This window comes from Protopterus annectens, chromosome 6.part1 (genome assembly GCF_019279795.1).
Source record: "Protopterus annectens isolate FY-2018-M chromosome 6.part1, PAN1.0, whole genome shotgun sequence".
In the NCBI taxonomy this organism is placed as follows: domain Eukaryota; kingdom Metazoa; phylum Chordata; order Ceratodontiformes; family Protopteridae; genus Protopterus; species Protopterus annectens.
Window position 1 is genome coordinate 352,644,121 of NC_056738.1, and position 17,986 is coordinate 352,662,106.

Genomic DNA, 17,986 nt, shown 5'->3' on the forward strand with positions numbered 1-17,986 from the left:
GAGGGTGCCAGCTACATTCTTTGAGGGATGAGATAGATGTGATAGGGTTAAAGTGTAGTTTTTTATGTATTTGACTGTAGATGACCGGTTTAACTTGGTATTGGTGTTTTTTGAATAGGAATGTGGGGGAATGATCACGGAGGCTATCTGAAAGGCAACCTGCTATATATGAATGGGGAATCTTGCTGACTAGTATCCAATCCAGGGTAGTGTGCTTGTTGGAGTTTTATTTATTCTGGTTGGTGATTGGACTAGCTGGATGAAACCATGAAGGTTTAGATGCTAGGTTGGATGGCTGCCGCAACAGAATTGCCAATCAATATTGAAGTCAATTAAAATTATGGTCTCTTGAGGGAGATGGTGGGTAGCCCAGCTTAGGAGGTTTTCTAGTGGAGGGATATTTTGGCCAGGTAGGAAGTAGCATCCTATTATGTTGATGGTTTTATTTTGGTTTATTTTCAGGTTGGTATATATTATTTCTTCATTGGCAATTTGGGGAGCTGATGAGTTTAGAATCTGGATGTTTAGATGCTGTTTAAATATTATAGCTATACCACCACCTTTCTTGTTTAGTCGGTCTAGTCTTAGTATGTTGTAACCATTAGGGAGGATTTGCTCACTGGTAATATGAGGTTTTAGCCAGGTTTCTGTCAGGATGATTATATCTGGGAGTATAAGTCTATGGTGGCATGGAGTTCACAGACTTTGTTGGCTGTACTTCTGATATTTAGGCTTAGCAGAAGGAGGCCATTTGGAGGTCATTTGTTTTTTTACTGGCTGGGATTTGGGAGATGTGGTTGTTAGTCTGATTATTAGAAGTGGGGTTGGAGATGGAGGGGCCAGGGTTGGGGTGGATGTCTCCATTGAGGGCAAGTTTTGATATGCAAAGAGGCTATTAGTTTATCAGTTTGTGAAAGAGTTTGCATTTTAGGGAAACTTTATGATTGGGTGCAGTCAGTAACAGATGTGGTGGGAGGGTTATTTTGTCAACTTGTAGGGATGCATTTAGTTTTAGTATTTTAGTTGATAGAATATGTGGGGGATGCATAGGGATGGTTCTTAAGTTGGTAGGAGAGGAGCAGAGTGAGGGTGAGTCATAAGTGATGGAGTGAATAGTTGTACAGTGGAAGTGGTTGAGTGGGGGTATAATGGAGTTTTGGTAAGATGTAAGAAATGCAAGGAGAGGGTATGCAAAGAGTATAAGTATGGTATGCTTATTCATGTTATCAGAAGATGAGGGGTAGTAGTGGGAAGATGGATTTAGAGTTGGGAGTAGTGTTGTTGGTGGTAAAAGTGATGGGAGGGATTTGTTCTAATAAAGGTAGGACCACTGGGGTGGGTGGGAATTGGGAGCAGGGTGGGGAGTGAAGCGGGCAGAGACCTGTTAGCTGCTCTTAGGAGGGGTTGTGGGCTGGAAAACAATCAGGTAACAGTGAATACAGGCCTTTATATAACTTCTGTGCCTGGCCCTGCCTGCCACCTGCACCTGCCTGCCTGCACCTGCATTCCTAGTGGGGGAGGAGGGTAGGGACTAATTGCAGGAGGAGTCCTGTGGGAGTGATTGACGGGTCTCTCAAACAGATTCTGGAAGATGGGCAATTCAAACAAAAACAATCAACTGAATCAAACTGTAGCTACGTGATATGGAGAGAGTACCAAGAGAATAGATAAACTGTAGTTAAGTAAATGGCAGTACAGTTCAAGGGGGGAACTAAACTAGCACAAGTTAATTATTTCTGGTGTTACTAATTCTGCGGTAGTGCAGTTTAGTTTGGAAGTAGATAACTATTGCCATACAAAAATAGTCTAATATTGACTGGTCACAGATGAAACTGGGGAAAAAAGCACAGTTAGATGTAAAAGCCGTAGATAAAAATTTGCATTGCTACTCAGAGGTACAGAACCCAGCAGTGTGTCATCAACTAGAGTCTGAAATGGGGTCTTACAGGATTGGAGTTAGGAAAACTGAGCTAGCTAGACAGGCCTCTGCAAGTGTGCATGCTTTAAACAAAAAAATCTAGGTATATAAAGGCATTAACATTGTCTTTATGTTGAAAGTTAAGACATGCATTCCGTGTAATTTGAAGTAAAGCTGTGCTTGCAGAGAAGCCTTTGTAATATTTCCACTGGAATTGCACTTCAGCAATAATACTTATTCAAGTTTGGAGGGTGGGGGGGTGCACTTGCAGCCCAAGACGGTTAAACAGATTGCATTTAATTTGAAGAAAAGCCTTGCTTGCAAAGAAGCCTTTGTAATATTTTCACTGGAATTGCACTTCAGCAATAGTACTTATTCAAGTTTGGAGGGTGGGGGTGGGTGCACCTGCAGCCCAAGATGTTTAAACAGAGCGAGCACACTTCACAGAGGGGAGATGACAGCAGAAGTATTGGTGTGTTCCTGAAAGTTGCAACCTGGAGCTCTGTACATACTTTCACCAGGCATTACCACTTGCCTGCCTTTTCTAAATCCAGAGCTGGATTTGCCACAGCAGTCTTACAGGGCCTCATTGCTAGCCCTAATGCTCCTTAACTGCCTCCACCCTTCTTTAGCTTTGGGAATCAACCCAAATGTGATGACTGCAACAGTGAAACACGAAGAACATAGAACAGTTGTGTACACTTACCATAAATGTAGATGTTCGAGTGTATTCCTGTTGCAGTCCCTACCCTCCAGCCCCCTGACTTCTCTTTACTTTTATGTATCATTTTGTTTGGCATACTTTATATCATGTGTATTTGCTTTTTGCTGAGGTTGTTCCATACCATGTAATTGCTTCCTATTGTGAGGGCACCTGACATCTGTGGCAAGAAAAACTGATGTAATGGCGTCGGCTGCATGTTTTATCCACCTGACGTCATGGAAGAAGCAACAACATCTGATGCAGAAATCCCAAGACTCTGGTATTCAGGCCAGCTGAGGCTACCTGCAGGCAGATAACCCAAATGTGATGACTGCAACATGAATACACTCGAACATCTACATTTATGGTAAGTGTACACAACTGTACTTTTCTGCAACTGTCTACTTCAACCTACTGGCCACAAAAACCCAGCTATCTGCAAGGAAAATCCTACAAGCCCTGGAGTTCATGGCCTCTTGCATTCTGTTAATTCCATATGTAAGACTGCATATGAAAAAAACTTCAATGGTATCTAAAAAGTCTATGGTGTCAGCATTCTCAGGACCTGGAAACGATGATTCCTATCATCCCTTGCCTAAGGGCAGAGTTCCTTTGGTAGGCAGAGGCCTGCAGCCACAACAAGGGACTCCCTTTCACTCTATCCCCTGCTGCCCAAACCCTAACAGACACATCAGACTATGCATGGGGGGCTCACATGGCAGGGCAGTACATTCAGGGCAAATGAAACCCAGTACAGATGCACCTGCATATCAATCAAAAAGAAATGTTAGCTGTATAGAATGCTGTGACAGCCTTCAAAGACCTTATTCTTCCAGGACAACTATTGGTAAAGACAGACAACACCAAAGTTATGTGGTACATAAACAAGCAGGGAGGAACCCATTCCTACCCACTCTGCAGACTAGCCATGGTTGTGTAGAACACAGTCTTGAGCAACCAAGTGAACCTACAAGCTCAGTTCCTGCCAGGCAAACTAAATTCACTGGCAGATGACTTAAGCAGAAATCTCGTGGACCCACAAGAATGGAAACTGGAACCCAAAATATTCAAGCTCTTGAGGAACAAATGGACTCCAGAGGTAGACCTGTTTGTCTCCCCTCAGAACCACCATCTGAAAAAGTACTGCACCAGAACTCCCCACTGTCAAGCTTGGAAAGTGGATGCCCTGTCCTTTACCTGGGAAGGCCTCTCAGTTTATGCCCCCCCCCCTCTGCATTTCCTGTCGAAGGTCCTGCTAAAGTTCAAACAGGACATGCCAAGGACAATTCTGATTGCACCGGACTGCCCACGCCAGCACTGGTACCCCCTTTTGCGCAGTCTGTCAGTGCTACAATCATAGCACCTGCCTCAGACTCCTTCCCTACTGTCCCAGAAGGTGGGCCAGAATCTGCACCCTCCACTTCAAACCCTGAACCTTGCAGCCTGGCTAATCCCCTGAGCTGACCTCTAGCAGCCCTCTGTAAGCAGGTGCTGGATGTCATTCTCGAGGCAAGGAGGCCTAGTATTAGAAAATCCTATTCAGAAAAGCGGAAAAGATACTGTTCCTGGAGCCAGTCTCAAGGGATGGGGCACAACTGTGTCCAGCTTACCTCATATTCTAAGTTATTTAACAGAAATGCTCCACAAGGGCCTATCTTTCTCATCAATTAAGATTCATGCCTCAGCCATATCAGCACATTAAAATACTGAGCCACCCCTCTTCTCGCATCCACTGCCAAAACAGTTCCTTAGAGGGACCAAACATTTAAGACCCCCCCCAGGAGAGCTCCTACTCCAGCCTTGGGACTTGAACTTTGTGTTGGAGAAACTTACTCTTCCCCCTTTTGAACCAGCTGCTACGGCAGAGTTGAAATTTATTTCTTGGAAAACCGCTTTACTTCTAACCATCACTTCTGCAAGAAGAGTGTCTGAACTGCAGGCCCTTATGGCAGTGGAACCCTTCATTATCTTCCATGCGGACAGGGTTTTCCTCAGGACTAATCCATCATTTATGCCCAAGATGGTATCTAGTGTGGCTCTGAACCAGTCCATTCATTTGTCTACTTGTTTCCCTAATCCCCAGAATAAAGGGGAAAGGATATTGCATTCCCTGGAGGTGCACAGACAGCTTAGATTCTATCTGGACAAAAATAAGCCTCAGAAAATCTGACCAGCTGCTAGTCAGCTTTGCTGCAGGGGCAGAGGGGAAGGCCATTTCAAAGCAAACCATTTCCAAATGGATAGTACATTGCATCCATTTCTGCTACAAGCACCATGGAAAACATACCCCACAGGGGATAAGAACGCATTCCACCAGGGCTGCATCTGCCTCTACTGCTTTTCTTAGAGGAGTGTCCCTACCAGGGACATTATTATTTATTTATTTGTTTACATTTGTTTACATTTTCAGCGGAGGCCCAGGGAGAAAAGCTCCACAAATATTACAGACATAGTTACAGATTAAGAATCCTAGCAATTAAGATATTACAAACATAGTTACAGATGAAGAACATAGTACATTCAGTAGATAAGTAGCATCTGTTCTATCCACGAAGTCATAGCAGATATTAACAATTGTTACAATAAGAAGTTACTGCCATATAATAAGTAGATAGGCATGGAAGTTTCAGAGCTTGCTGTAATCAAAGGTAGTTTGTGGGGTGGAAGAGGTAGAGGGTAGATGGAGTGGTTGAAGTTAGAGGGGAGCATTACAAGGGCATAGCCAGCATGTTTTTAGGTGCGCTTTAAAGCTTTGAAGTGGATGCATGATGGTAGAGAGGTTATTGTGGGGGGGAAGGTGTTCCATAATTTGGCTATAGCGCTGGAGAATAGTGCTTCTCCAGCAGTGTTATTGGCTCTAGTACCCTGTAATTAATTTTTGTTGCTGGATCGTAGTGGTCTGGCGGTGAGATATGGTTGGAGTAGCTACTGGAGGGATGGGACCTTTAGAGGATGGTTAACCAGTTTGTGGGCGAGTGTGAAGGAGGTGAGGGAGTTCTAGCCAGCCTAGTTCAGTAAGTGAGAGACCGTGGTGACTGTGGTAGGATGCCCCGGTGGCGAATTTGGCAATTTTGTTGTAGCAGGTCATTTAGATTACATTGCCTTAGGTTGGTATATATTGGAGAGGCATAAAGTAGGGTGCAGATGAGGTACGAATTTGCAACTGAAATCCTAGCTGCTTTGGTGAGGAGTTGCTTTGTGTAAGACTCCTAGTTTTTGGTGGACTTAGTTTATGGTCATGGATATTTGAATGTCAAATTTGAGATTGTTGTCTATTTCAACTCCTAGCAATTTGTTATAATTTGTTGGGTGGATAGTGTTGTCTTTTGCTGTGATGTTAAAGTGAGAGTTGTTTTGAGTATGTTTGCTGTGATGTTAAAGTGAGAGTTGTTTTGAGTATGTTTGGTGGGTTCGAAGATGAGGAGTTTAGTTTTGTTTGGGTTGAGTATTAACTGGGCATCGGATAGCCAAGTTTCAACAGAGGAAAAGGCATGCTGTGTGACCTTTTGCAGTTCGGGTAGGGACTGGGCGGAGCAGATGATGGTTGAGTCATCTGCGTATTGTATGAGTGTGCCATGTTCAGTGGCAGAGGCTAGATTATTGATGAAAATAGAGAAGAGTAGGGGTCCAAGGATGGATCCTTGGGGAACACCAATAGAGACAGGTAGTTTGGGAGATATGTCATTTTGCCATACAACAGATTGCTGGCAGTCAGAAAGGTGACCTTGAAACCAGTTGGTGACTGACTGAGAAAAGGATAGGTTATTGAGTACAGAGAGGAGTTGTTTGTGTGGGACCATGTCAAATGCTTTAAATAGGTCTAGAAAAGTAGCAGAGGTGAGATAGCCATTGTTTTTATGGTGAAGGATAGTGTTAGTAAAAGAGAGTAAGGCAGTGGTGGTGCTATGGTTTGGTCGGAAACCATGTTGAGTATTAGAAAGGAGGTTATTAAGGCGGTAGTCTGAGATTTGAGAGTGAATGCATCTCTGTAGTATTTTGGAGACTGGAGATAGAATCGCTATGGGGCGGTAGTTAGTTAGATCTGTGGAGGGGCCGCCTTTGTGAAGGGGAATGATGTGTGATATTTTCTATAGTGCAGGGACTTAGTAGGCTAGGGCGTCAGCTGCAATTTGTAGGAATTCACTTGGGAGGTTGTCTACTGCTAATTTTGTGGGTTTAAGTTTAGTTAAGAGTTTTCTTATGTTGGAGGTAGGAATGGGAGAAAATGAATAGAGTGTGGGGACATTACTGGGTGAAGGTGTGGGGTGTAGGGGACGGGGGTTATGTTGTCTTCCTAGTGATAGTATGGTTTGTGTGAAGTCTGTGTTGAATGAGGTGACAGTATTTTCTGTGGGGTGAGGAATGTTAGTTGTAGGGGTATTGATTTTACCTGGGTGGAGGATGTAGTTTATGGAGGTCCAGAATTGTTTGGGGTTGTGTTGGGAGGAGTTGTGGGCAGACTTGGTAGTATTGGATTGTGTCCTCCTTTATTAGATTTTTGACTATTGCGTAGTTCTACGAATTTCTGTCTAGCTGCGCGGGTTTTGGTTTTGCGCCAGTGTTCCCAGGCTTTATCTTGGTTTTTCATTTCTGACCTAGTGGTTTTCTGTAGCTATGGGGAGGGTTGGGCTTTGGTTCTGGTAAGTCTTATGGGAGCATGGTTATTTAGGATGCTTAGGAAGGTAGTATTGAAAAATTGGACTGCGTCTTGTAGGTTGAGGTAATTTAGAGGGTGCCAGTTACATTCTTTGAGGGATGAGATGAATGTGATAGGGTTAAAGTGTAGTTTTTTATGTATTTGACTGTAGATGACCGGTTTAACTTGGTATCAGTGTTTTTTGAATAGGAATGTGGGGGAATGATCACTGAGGCTATCTGATAGACAGCCTGCTATATAGGACAAGGGGAATCTTGCTGACTAGTATCCAATCCAGGGTAGTGTGCTTGTTGGAGTTTTTATTTATTCTGGTTGGTGACTGGACTAGTTGGGTGAAGCCATGAAGGTTTAGATGCTGGGTTGGATGGTTGCCGCAACAGGATTGCCAATCAATATTAAAGTCACCTAAAATTATGGTCTCTTGAGGGAGATGGTGGGTAGCCCAGCTTAGGAGGTTTTCTAGTGGAGGGATATTTTGGCCAGGTAGGAAGTAGCATCCTATTATGTTGATGGTTTTATTTTGGTTTATTTTCAGGTTGGTATATATTATTTCTTCATTGGCAATTTGGGGAGCTGATGAGTTTAGAACCTGGATGTTTAGATGCTGTTTAAATATTATAGCTATACCACCACCTTTCTTGTTTAGTCGGTCTAGTCTTAGTATGTTGTAACAATTGGGGAGGATTTGCTCACTGGTAATATGAGGTTTTAGCCAGGTTTCTGTCAGGATGATTATATCTGGGGAGTATAAGTCTATGGTGGCATGGAGTTCACAGACTTTGTTGGCTGTACTTCTGATATTTAGGCTTAGCAGAAGGAGGCCATTTGGAGGTCATTTGGTTTTTTACTGGCTGGGATTTGGGAGATGTGGTTGTTAGTCTGATTATTAGAAGTGGGGTTGGAGATGGAGGGGCCAGGGTTGAGGTGGATGTCTCCACTGAGGGCAAGTTTTGATATGCAAGAGGCTATTAGTTTTATCAGTTTGTGAAAGAGTTTGCATTTTAGGGAAACTTTATGATTGGGTGCAGTCAGTAACAGATGTGGTGGGAGGGTTATTTTGTCAACTTGTAGGGATGCATTTAGTTTTAGTATTTTAGTTGATAGAATATGTGGGGGATGCATAGGGATGGTTCTTAAGTTGGTAGGAGAGGAGCAGAGTGAGGGTGAGTCATAAGTGATGGAGTGAATAGTTGTACAGTGGAAGTGGTTGAGTGGGGGTATAATGGAGTTTTGGTAAGATGTAAGAAATGTAAGGAGAGGGTATGCAAAGAGTATAAGTATGGTATGCTTATTCATGTTATCAGAAGATGAGGGGTAGTAGTGGGAAGATGGATTTAGAGTTGGGAGTAGTGTTGTTGGTGGTAAAAGTGATGGGAGGGATTTGTTCTAATAAAGGTAGGACCACTGGGGTGGGTGGGAATTGGGAACAGGGTGGGGAGTGAAGCGGGCAGAGACCTGTTAGCTGCTCTTAGGAGGGGTTGTGGGTTGGAAAACAATCAGATAACAGTGAATGCAGGCCTTTATATAACTTCTGTGCTATGCATTCCTAGTGGGGGAGGAGGGTAGGGACTAATTGCAGGAGGAGTCCTGTGGGAGTGATTGACGGGTCTCTCAAACAGATTCTGGAAGATGGGCAATTCAAACAAAAACAATCAACTGAATCGAACTGTAGCTACGTGATATGGAGAGAGTACCAAGAGAATAGATAAACTGTAGTTAAGTAAATGGCAGTACAGTTCAAGGGGGGAACTAAACTAGCACAAGTTAATTATTTCTGGTGTTACTAATTCTGCGGTAGTGCAGTTTAGTTTGGAAGTAGATAACTATTGCCATACAAAAATAGTCTAATATTGACTGGTCACAGATGAAACTGGGGAAAAAAGCACAGTTAGATGTAAAAGCCGTAGATAAAAATTTGCATTGCTACTCAGAGAGAGGTACAGAACCCAGCAGTGTGTCATCAACTAGAGTCTGAAATGGGGTCTTACAGGATTGGAGTTAGGAAAACTGAGCTAGCTAGACAGGCCTCTGCAAGTGTGCATGCTTTAAACAAAAAAATCTAAGTATATAAAGGCATTAACATTGTCTTTATGTTGAAAGTTAAGACATGCATTCCGTTTAATTTGAAGTAAAGCTGTGCTTGCAGAGAAGCCTTTGTAATATTTCCACTGGAATTGCACTTCAGCAATAATACTTATTCAAGTTTGGAGGGTGGGGGGTGCACTTGCAGCCCAAGACGTTTAAACAGATTGCATTTAATTTGAAGAAAAGCCGTGCTTGCAAAGAAGCCTTTGTAATATTTTCACTGGAATTGCACTTCAGCAATAGTACTTATTCAAGTTTGGAGGGTGGGGGGGTGCACCTGCAGCCCAAGACGTTTAAACAGAGCGAGCACACTTCACAGAGGGGAGATGACAGCAGAAGTATTGGTGTGTTCCTGGAAGTTGCAACCTGGAGCTCTGTACATACTTTCACCAGGCATTACCACTTGCCTGCCTTTTCTAAATCCAGAGCTGGATTTGCCACAGCAGTCTTACAGGGCCTCATTGCTAGCCCTAATGCTCCTTAACTGCCTCCACCCTTCTTTAGCTTTGGGAATCAACCCAAATGTGATGACTGCAACAGTGAAACACGAAGAACATAGAACAGTTGTGTACACTTACCATAAATGTAGATGTTCGAGTGTATTCACTGTTGCAGTCCTGGTTACCCTCCCTCCAGCCCCCTGACTTCTCTTTACTTTTATGTATCATTTTTGTTTGGCATACTTTATATCATGTGTATTTGCTTTTTGCTGAGGTTGTTCCATACCATGTAATTGCTTCCTATTGTGAGGGCACCTGACATCTGTGGCAAGAAAAACTGATGTAATGGCGTCGGCTGCATGTTTTATCCACCTGACGTCATGGAAGAAGCAACAGCATCTGATGCAGAAATCCCAAGACTCTGGTATTCAGGCCAGCTGAGGGCTACCTGCAGGCAGATAACCCAAATGTGATGACTGCAACATGAATACACTCGAACATCTACATTTATGGTAAGTGTACACAACTGTACTTTTCTGCAACTGTCTGCTTACACTCCTACCTTTCTGCCTCTACCTCTTCCTTGCTTTCACTTACCTTACAACTCCAAGGCTTCCACTTCTCATACTGATTGTTTTTCTTTGCACTCTTCTGTGAGGGGGGGTCAGCCCACTCCATTTGCCCTCGCTCCATTCGGGCCCACTCCGCTCCCTACCTTACCCCCATTCTCACCCACCCCTGCATCACCTTGACTTATACCAACATTACCCACTCCTCTAACTTACCCCAATCAAGAATCGCCCTCCATCCACCAGTCACACCTCAATTAACCAATACACTATTTGTAACAGTCCTCTGTCTCCTCACACAACTTAATTGCAACAATGATTTCTCAAATTCCACCCAACTGTGTTTTCCACCTAATGTGGAAACCAACAACTCCTCTTTTGGCTCAAACCTGTCCCAACTAACACCATAAGAACAATGCTGAAAAAACTGAAACTTTCTTTCTTAGCAGCTCACGAACTCCCCAACGAGTACCTCAAGCTTTCAGCTGATGCCATAGCTCTGCCTATCTCCATTCTGGTAAATAGGTCTATAGCAGAACAATATGTCCAAAAATGATGGAAAATTTCCTGTAGCCACCCGTCTGCATAAAGGAGGAACATTAACAGAATTAAACAATTACAGACCCATAGCCATCCTTTCCCCGTGTCAAAATTCTGGAAAAATGTATCCACACTCAATTACTGTAATACCTGTTGTCTCACAACCTTCTCTCTCCTTCCCAACATGGTTTCAGACCGAAACACAGCACTACCACAGCCCTAATTAATTTCCCTAACACTGTCAACCACCTATGAAATTCAAACCAGCAAGTAGCATCAATCTTCCTAGACATGTCAAAAGCGTTCAACACCGTCTCCCATCATAAACTCCTTAGTACTCTTGCCTCACTAAACCTATCAAAAACTTCTCTCCCCTGGTTCCTAAGCTATCTTTCTGACAGACAACAAGCAGTACAATGGAAATCCGAACTCTCACCACTTCTGCCCATCTCGGTTTCAGTCCCCCAAGGGTCCCTACTTAGGACTCCTTCTTTTCACCATCTTCTTCAATGATCTAACCTCATCCACAACACATGCTAATGTAGCTCAGTATGCGGATGATTCAACTTTAATCTGCTCAGCAGATACCTTATCAGACCTCCAAATAGTAGCCTAACAAGTTTTTAATGATATACAAACATATCTAAGTAAATCACAAATAATCATCAACCCCAAAAAGACAGTTAATGCTATTTATCAATAGCAAACGATCACCGACCACACCTCTTTTCACCATTCTCTCAGCAAACAACACAGTCATCCAACCAGTTGAGCATACAAAACTCCTTGGCATGACACTCGACAATAAACTCAGATTTGACCAACACATAGCCATCACAAGTAAGAAAGTTCACATCAAACTTGGCTCACTGTACAGAAGCAAGCCATTCCTCACTGACAATACCAGACTATCCATATCCAGAACCTTCCTCCTCTCAACGCTCCTATATTCTTTCCCCCTCTTTACCAACTTTAAAAAAATCAGACTTAACCAAATTGGAAACTTGCTACAATAAAATAGCCCACTTCACAGCCAACCTTCCCCACCAAACCCACCATTGTATTGCTGTACATAAATTTAAATTGGCTGAAGCTACCCAACCTTCTCCATCTTTAACCAGCTTAAATTCACAGACAGTATTATCTTCTATCCTGACAGTTGCCCATTCCTCAAGGAACTTGCTCCCTACTCATGCCCACAAAGTCTAATATCTGCAGACAGAAACTTTCTCACAGTAAACAAAGCTAACAACACTCACTGTAAAGCCCTATTCTCAAATCAAATAGCCAGATTATGGAACTCTTTACCCCACACTCTCCAAAACACACCTGTATCCACCAGTTTCAAACAACTACTGTTTGAGCATCTGTCCAAGAACTGGCATTGCTCCTGCGCCAAACCTGACTGACAATATATCTATAACTCTTTCAACACACTGTCCACTCCTTACCCCATTATATATATATATATATATATATATATATATATATATATATATATATATATATATATATACACACACACACACACACACACACACACACACACAGTGGATATAAAAAAGTTTGAAATGCCAGGTTCTTGTGATATAAAATAAATGAGACCACAATAAATAGTTTATCATTTCAAAACTTTTCCCACCTTTAATGTGACCTATAACCTGTACAATTCAATTGAAAAACAAACAAATCTGTTAGGGGAATAAAAATAAAAAAAACTTACAATAAGCTGGTTGCATAAGTGTGCACACCCTTAAACTGTTACTTTGTTGAAGCACCTTTTGATTTAATTACAGCATTCAGTCTTCTTTGGTAGGAGTCTGTCAGTATGGCACATCTTGACTTGGCAGTATTTGCCCACTGTTCCTTGCAAAAGCATTCCAAATCTGTTAGATTGCGAGGGCATCTCTTGTGCACAGCCCTCTTCAGGTCACCCCACAGATTTTCTATTAGATTTAGGTCTGGGCTCTGGCTGGGCCATTCCAAAACTTTAATTTTCTTCTGGTGAAGCCATTCTTTTTTTCATTTGGATGTATGCTTGGGGTCAGCGTCATGTTGAAAGGTGAATCTTCAGCTTGAAGATTTTGGGCCAAAAGTGATTGGTATTTGTAACTGTTCATAATTCCCTCCACCTTGACTAAAGCCCCAGTTCCAGCTGAAGAAAAGCAACCCCAAAGCATGATATTGCCACCACCATGCTTCACTGTGGGGATGGTGTTCTTTTGGTGATGCCAAGTGTTTTTGTGCCAAACATACCTTTTGGAATTGTGGCCAGAAAATTCAACCTTGGTCTCATCAGACCATAACACATTTTCCCACATGCTTTTGGGAGACTTGATGTTTTGTTTTGCAAATTTTAGCTGGGACTGGATACTTCTGTCTTGCAACTCTACCCCATAGTCCAGACATGTGGAGAATACAGGAAATTGTTGTCACATGTATTACACAACTAGTACTTGCCAGAAGTTCCTGCAGCTCCATAACTGTTGCTGTAAGTCTCTTGGCAGCCTCCCTGACCAGTTTTCATCTTGTCTTTTCATTAGTTTTGGAAGGCTGTCCAGTTCTCTGCAGCGTCACTGTTGTCCCATATTTTCTCCACTTTTTGATGACTGTCTTCACTGTATTCCATGGTATACCCAATGCTGTGGAATTTTTTTGTACCCTTCTCCTGAATGATACCTTTCAACAATGAGATCTCTTTGATGCTTTGTAAGCTCTCTGTGAACCATGGCTTTTGCTGTAGCAGGCAACTTGAGTAAATGTCAGGAAAATCCTACTAGGACAGCTGAACTTTATTTGGGGTTAATCAGGGTCACTAACTGATGGCAGGTGTGTACCCAAGAAGACTGAATGTTGTAATTAAATCAACAGGTGCTTCAACAAAGTATTAGTTTAAAGGTGTGCACACTTATTCTATCGAGGTATTGTACGTTTTTTTATTTTTTATATTTTTTCCCCTAACAGATTTGTTTGTTTTTCAATTGACTTGCACAGGTTATACATCACATTAAAGTGGGGAAAGTTTTTAAATTATTTACTGTGGTCTCATTTTTTTATATCACAAAAACCTGGCATTTTAACGGGTGTGTAAACTTTTTATATCCTGTGTGTGTGTGTGTATATATATATATATATATATATATATATATATATATATATATATATATGTGTGTGTGTGTGTGTGTATATATATATATATATATATATGTATATATGTGTATATATATATATATATATATATATATATGTATATAAAGGGAATCTCATTTGTTCATAACTATTATTTAATATATACACAGTACTAATTTTATTTTTCTCACAGTGGTCTTCACTGAAATGCTTGTGTGTTTTTCTTTTTGAACCTGTATCTGCTAGAAAACTGTATTTAATACTACTTCATACTGTATGTATGTAATTGTACTAATTATTGTATTTTGATTGTTATTTCTGTGTAGCTTTTCTCCCCGGGCCTCCACTGAAAATGGGCTTCTGGTCCAGTTGGACTTTCCCGGTAAGCAAATGTAAATAAGTAAATAAATTTCTGCCCTGTACTTTATTTCATAAATATCTGCAATTTTACCTCATATTTTTGGACTGTTAAATTTGTTTTTCTCTGGTAAATCATTGATGATTGCAGTCACCTGTAATTGCACTATTGTTTAAACAACTTTAGTGTAACGTGTGTGAGTTTAACAACCCGAGTGTGTGTGTGTGTGTGTGTGTGTGTGTGTGTGTGTGTGTGTGTGTGTGTGTGTGTGTGTGTGTGTGTGTGTGTGTGTGTGTGTGTGTGTGTGTGTGTATGTGAGAGAGAATGTTTGATTTTGTCTCAGTTTTTTAGTCTGTTAAATTTCTAATTCTCTGGTAGATGGCTGGGAGTTACAGTAACTAATAATGACAGGTATTTTTATTATTTCTAGCAGCTTTCTGGAATGTAAGATTTGTGTGTTTTATAGTTTTGCTGTGTTCCTGATATGTAGCAAAATTGTTTCAAAATTATTTTGGGTGTATTTGTATGTGTGTGTGTGGAGTTGACCTTTCATTATAGGTAATAAATTGAATGCTATATGAAGGTTAAGAGTTGATGCTACTTTAATTGTAGTACAAGTATTTTGAATGTTGAGTTGCTTCAAAAGTGTGCGTCCGAGAGAGAGGTGGTAACTGAATTAATGAGATTGATAAATTGCCTGTTTTATTGAGGGGTGTCAAGATATACTGTGCATAGTTTGTATTCTTGGGTTGGTAACTGAATTCATGAGCTTCATGTAACTTGTTTGTATGATATAGGGGTCGTTTGTGCTGTATTGTACAGTGTTTGCATGTCATAGTTAGAAAGCTGCTGTGTTAGGAAAATAATAGTTGCTCTGCATATCTAATTTATTTGCTTGGGTTGAGATGTTTACTTTTTCTACTTGCACTAAAACACTGTTAAACTACCTTATTAAACTATATATTAAGTGAGATAGGCACATATGTAATAATAGAAAAAAAAACAACCGTATTATCATTTATTTTATTTTTATGCAGTACACATTTTAACAATTTTCATAAACTGTAACATTACTAAAATTGCTACTTCCTGCTTCCCTGAAATGTCACTCCTCTTCCTGATCACTATTGTACATGTATTGGTCCCACAAATTCCATTTATTTGTATGTTGTTTGTTCCATCCATTTTCTAAAAATCCCAGTTCTATTTCTTGTAACTAATTTGCGATGTTCAGTATTTCAGTTACAGTGGTTTTGACTTTGGTTTCCATTTTCTAGTAATGTTTTTTTTTTTTTTTTGTAGCCAGTAGCATTGAACTTAGTAAGGCCTTACTATATCTGATAAGTTCAGCTCATATACCCAAGCCCAAAAGAATCATTTCCTTGGTTACAACTATTTGATCCCCCAACATATCTGACAAGTTTTCAAGGAGTTTGTTTTTAATTTACTGTCACATTGCATTTTCAAGAAACATGTTCCCAATTACCTTTCTTTCTCATCACACCTCTTGCAATTTGTTGTCTGCCTGAGGAAAAATCTCCTTTCTCATTGTCTGTGATATTCTGCTGAATTTCTACCATGTAATATTTTCTGTCAGATTCACACACTAATCTCTTTCCAAATGTGTTTCCTACAACATTGCTATTTGCCCCTACACCTCTTAATATAAATGCAGTTTTTTTTTTTTACACGTACCTGTAAGACTGTTTACATTCCACGATAATATGGGCAATGTAGCCATTATGATAGAAAGCTGCTACTCCCACCTATTGCATGAGACAGCTCTTTTGACGGTACAAGTCCAACTTTTGGCTAACTTGCAGACATTTAATGCTTGGCAGGCTGATCTCTTATTTAGTTCATTTTTACCTCCATTTATCTGTCACATTCTGAAGATTTTTTGCTGTAATTAAAAACACTAACAAAAACTAACTAGATTTCAGGAACCCCCATCCCATTTTAACAAGCACATAAAACTATGTACATTTTCAAAAAAAAAAAACTTTACCCCTCAAGATAGGTGTTATTGCCCTAAATTGATAGCTGTATCCATAGGCATTACCTTATCTAAAATTAAAGATGTTAAGTTGTCTATCTCGCCTTCATTCTTGCTGGATGGGTTTGGAGCCGACCTCGGCTCTGACTCGGCCACTCTAAAAGCTCGAGAGTTGGTTCCACTGGCTCGAGGCTCCCCTTATATCCCACAATGCTAGGCGTGAATTACCTCAGATCTCGTTTGCCGCTACAGCGATCGAGGTGTTGTTTTTCTACCTGCTTCAGGTCAGTTTTATTAGATCAGTCTAATAACTGTTTAAACCCCTTTTAGCTTAGTTTTTTCTCTTTTACCCTTAGTGTAGTGGATTTTATCCTTTCTACCCTTATCCAGCCCCTTTCCCACAAGAACTGATAAGTTCTTTCCTTAGGCCTTCGGGCCCTTCCATCCCTAATAGTGGTGTGTATGTGTTTTTGTAGGGATTTATATTGTGTATATAATCTAACTAATTTCATTAGTTTTAATTTAATTTAAACTTTTTCTGATAGTGTAATCGGTGTGTGTGTGTTTTTTGTGTGGTGGTTACACTTTCGGTTCCTTGAAAATGTCCAAGGATTCAAAGGTCTCAGGCTTCAAGAAGTGTGACTCGTGCTGTCAGAAAATGTCTCTGACAGACGGTCACACTTCTTGTGTGTACTGCCTGGGACCTTTACACCTGCAGGACTCTTGTGCTGTATGCCATGGCTTCAGCCCTAGAGTCCTGCAGGAAAGAAAAAACAAACTCATTCTTAGGGGTTTGCTTAAGCCTGAAGGTTCCCTAACTGCTACCTCGGGAAAACCTTCCAAGGCTTCTAAAACCTCGACTCCAGCTTCTGAGTCGAGACCTAAGGCTTCGAAACCTACTGCTACATCGGCTCCGGCTGGAGCCGATGAGTCTTTGACTACAGCTTCTGTGGTTCCCTCGGCTCCAGCTGGAGCCGAGGTATTGGAAATTCCTGGGTCGGCTCCGATCAGACCATCAGAGCCGACATCTAGAAAGAGATCTAGGTCACCATCCCTTGGCTCCGTTCATTCGGCTCCAGCGTCTCCCTTGCTGTCTGAACGGAGCCATAGGTCTCACTCCTCTAGGTCATCGAGGCTTTCGGATCATGACCTTCAGAGGGTAGTGAGTCGACTTCTAAAGTCCGAGGCACTGGCCCAAATGCTTCAGAGCCCGACTCATCAGTCGATGCTTCAACCTATCCCTCTAAATATTCCTCCTCCGACTCCTTTGAGCTCGGAGCCGGGGCGTCTTGGAACCGAGACTGTGGTAGCGTCGGAGCCGATACACTTGTCTTCGGTTCCGTCGTCGGCTCTGATTTCTTCCTTTGAAGAATCTCGGCGCCGGACTTCCCTCGTCGGCTCCGAGGGGGTGGGTGGCATCGGACCCTTGTCCGACCCGCTCTCCTCTCGGTGCTTCGCGCTGGTGAGTTCGTCTCCGACATCGGCCTCGGAGCCATCTCTGTCGGTGCCGAGGGAGGTTCTCAGCTTCTCGGAGCGGGGACCTCTGGCTCTGCCTGACAGGGGTGCGTTCGAGGTCATGCGGAGTATGTTG

General features: G+C 41.8%; 1 protein-coding gene across 1 annotated transcript in view; it reads left to right on the forward strand.

The window, feature by feature from the left end:
* Positions 1-17,986, forward strand: part of LOC122805293 (atypical kinase COQ8A, mitochondrial-like) — a 740,997-nt gene that overhangs the window by 498,424 nt on the left and 224,587 nt on the right. The gene's annotated exons all lie outside the window — the stretch shown is intronic.